Genomic DNA, 3834 nt, shown 5'->3' on the forward strand with positions numbered 1-3834 from the left:
CGAGGGAGGTTATCCTCCCCCTCTACTCTGCTCTGGTGAGATCCCACCTGGAGTACTGTGTCCAGTTCTGGGCTCCCCAGTTCAAGAAAGATGAGGAACTCCTAGAAAGAGTCCAGAGGAGGGCAACTAGGATGATAAAGGGACTGGAGCACCTCCCCTACAAGGAAAGGCTGAGAGAATTGGGCTTGTTCAGCCTGAAGAAGAGAAGACTGAGAGGGGACCTTATCAACACGTACAAATATCTTAAGGGTGGAAGTCACGAGGATGGAAGCAGTCTGTTTGCAGTGGTGTCCAGTGACAGGACTAGGGGCAATGGGTACAAACTGAAACATAAGAGGTTTCAGTTGAATATGAGGAAAAACTTCTTTACTCTGAGGGTGACAGAGCACTGGAACAGGCTGCCCAGGGAGGTTGTGGAGTCTCCTTCTCTGGAGATATTCAAAGCCCGCCTGGATGAAGTCCTGTGTAGAATACTCTAGGAGAGCCTGCTTTAGCAGGGGGGTTGGACTAGATGATCTCCCGAGGTCCCTTCCAACCCTTGCGATTCTGTGATTCTGTGATCTTGCAGTGAGGAAGACTTGGACCGCAACGCTACAGGGATTTACATGCACTAAAATGGGACAAGAAGATGGGAAACAGTGCTTAAAATCCTATGCCTAAGTTTGCAGAGAGTCAAGATGATATTCTTTGCTAAGTATTTATTTTTCCAGGAATCCTTTGTCATCGTACTTGGCAGAGACAATCTGCCACGGTTGTCAGAAGCTCTCAAAAATACTTTTGCAGAGCGTATTTTTTTTGGTCTTTAGTGTACAAAACACTGGAACAAAAGTACCCAGGATGAAATCCCAATCCACAAGTCAGCTTGGAAGATTGCAGGATTGTTTGTGCTACTTAATTGATTAACTGAAGTCAACTAAATGTGGTGAGGATGTCCCCAGAGCCTCTGAAAGCTGTTCGCTTCCATTCTTCCCATTGGCATACACAGCTGAATCTGGCCATAATATTATCATTCTAAATCACAAATTGCAGTTTAATATGTTTACTTGCTATGTGGTTTTGTCTATTACTTTGATTATGGGGCTAGAAAGTCTTTTTGAGACGTAGGAGATAAAATCTGTTTTACCAGATCTTCCTTTAAATGTTATCACTGATACAATTGATCAAAAGTTACACGAGACATTTTCTGTGGGATCCTTTTGTCAAAGTGCTGGCATCGTGCCACTGCCTGTACGAGTTACACATTGGATTGATTTGAAATTGCTATGAAAATATTGCAGTTTAAAGAACAAAATCCAAGTACTGCTGCTCAAGACAATGATAAAGCATTAAAATAGCACCTCTGAGCGTGTGTCGGTTACCTCTCTTTCGGCTTGAACTACCAATCCTCTGTATTTACCCGTGCCTTCTGAAGAAACATTTTAAAATAGTTACAGGGAAAAGGGCAATATCTTTTTGATGATAATATTCTGGCACTCTGCAGATTTGTTAAAGTTTAACTTTGCTGGCTAAAGCAGCCTGGAATCAGTACCTATCATTTTATGGAGTAGGCTGTGCAGTTCATTTCTTGTTGGTGAGGGTTATCTTCCTTGACCCACAGTATCATGTCTCTGGAACTCCTGTGGTTAAGATCATGCTCGAAATGGAGCAGGAGGGTCTCAGCGAAGCAGCAATGAGTCATAGAGAAGACAGTTCTCTTGACTCTGGCTCTGTCCTTCACAATCAGAGTGAGCTGGGGCTCCCTTCACCAACGATGGATCCAGCCATCTCCTGAGGTTTCTCAGCATTTTCTTTCTGAGAATGATGGTGGGAGGGTAGTTTAGTTTTGCAAGAGCCGTATTTGTGTCCTGGAGGGAAACTGGAGTGTGTGCATGAACAAAACCCATTTTCTGTGGATCGGAGAGACCTAGGAAAGTACTGGGTGGCATAACAACAGTCTCCTGGAATAATTGGGCCAGTTAGCCAGGAAAAAGACTACATCTTTTTTGCGTGCACTCTGCTCTCCAAAGTTATCCCTTTTATCTGTGTATATAAACTACCTCCCTTAAATTATGCCCCCTGTGAAACACAAGGTGATCTGCATAGCCATGCATTACATTTGAGCTCCCTCAAGCGGCAATGAAACCTTCAGGTTTATTGCAGGGGTGCTTCTGCAACGAAGATTTGCAGTTCAAGACTGCGTTTTTAAGAGCAACTACAGTAAACCGAAAGAGCTGCTCTGATTGCAAGGAATCGAGACTAGTTTGGGGGAATCGATAATGTGACCCCATAATTTCATAACATAGCTCTCTTTTGGCAGATCTGTTCAAAGACACATATTGAGCGAAAAGTAAGCTTTTTATACCCAATAGTAGTGCGCAGCAGATGCACTACAACCAAGCGAAACCAGCGTGTTTTGAAAACTTATTTATTCTTTCTTGAATGTTTACCACCAAATTAATAACAGAGCAGCTGGAAAGTTGACCTCTGGGTTCACAGCATGTCAGGTAAAACCCCACACTTTTCTTTCTATCATCCTGAAAAGGTAAATAAATCTTTTGGCTTAAATAGCAAGTATTTCTGCCCTCATTAAGAACATACTTTAATGAAAAAGCACCATCTGACACTTGATGATGTGCACACCAGATTCAAGTCATCTTTCACAGAAGGCTGAACCTTTTTACAGTGAATAAGTAGCTTTTTCAAGGGGTTGTCTAACATGGGAAGGCCTTTTTGGACCAAACAGCTCAAGGAAAATGACTTTAATATCCCAAAGGAGGATAATGGAGCAATTTTACAAGCTTTTGCATTTTCCTGCATGGTTGTTGTAGGGCTTAGTGCAGTCTACACTTTAAGCTTTTGTTTTTTAGTTTGCTCTTGCTTATGGGAGGTTTATTCCTCTTGAATAATGGATATTCCTTTTGGTAATGGGAAGGGGGTAATAGGTTTGAAGTTTGGTAATAGGACAAGGGGGAATGGTTTGAAGTTGCGCCAGGGCAGGTTTAGGCTAGACATTAGGAAAAACTTCTTCACAGGAAGGGTTGTGAGACTCTGGAATGGGCTGCACAGGGAGGTGGTCGAGTCCCCAACCCTGGAGATACATAAAAGAAGGATAGATGAGGTGCCTAGGGACACGGTTTAGTGGTGGGATGGCAGGGTTAGGTTAAAGGTTGGACTCGATGATCTTAAAGGTCTTTTCCAACCAAAGCGATTCTATGATTCTAATGTCTCAAGCAAAATGCTAAAATGAAAAAATGAAGCCTAGCTGTGCGAGAAGGGCAGGCGAAGCAGTTGAGGAGGCAGGGACCTGGCAGAGCCAAAGCAGCGTTGGCTGTGGTTGCTCCTTGGCATCTTCAGCTCCAGGCAGGGAACATGTGGGCTGGGCAAACCTGCCTGCAGGAAAAGCAAATGTTACCTCTCGGGCTTTACGTTTTGAATCAACTGGAGACAAGAGAGGCACCCTTCCTCCCTGGAGCTCGCTCTCCATTTGACCACAGCAAGCCTGCCTTTAACATCCCTTTAACCACAAAAGGCCATCGGTGCTAAAACCTGGGAAAACGCCCTGCCAGCGGTGTGCCTGCCACCCGGCTTTGTCGCTGCTGCAACGCCGGGCACGCTTCGTGTAGCTAGCGCCCTCCCCGCACCACCCGCTCAGTTTAGGGGGACGTTTCAGGGGGATTTGAAGGGTTTTTCAGCCACTGTTACGTTCCAGGTTTAGCTGGGAAGCGTCATGAGTTGCAGCGCCCGGTGCTCGGGGGCTTACGCTTCTCACCGGAGCGGCCCCCCCGCTGCTCGCGGGCCTGGGGGGGGTTACGGGCCCGCTCCCAGCAGCCCGCGTGCCCCGCTCCCATAGCAACG

The 3834-nt window shown here is 45.6% G+C and overlaps 1 protein-coding gene across 6 annotated transcripts in view; it reads left to right on the plus strand.

Annotated features, from left to right (window-relative positions):
- The window catches only part of MFSD1 (major facilitator superfamily domain containing 1), a 33892-nt gene that overhangs the window by 9769 nt on the left and 20289 nt on the right, over positions 1 to 3834 (plus strand). The gene's annotated exons all lie outside the window — the stretch shown is intronic.

This window comes from Egretta garzetta, unplaced genomic scaffold, assembly GCF_000687185.1.
Source record: "Egretta garzetta isolate BGI_Z169 unplaced genomic scaffold, ASM68718v1 scaffold172, whole genome shotgun sequence".
NCBI lineage: Eukaryota > Metazoa > Chordata > Aves > Pelecaniformes > Ardeidae > Egretta > Egretta garzetta.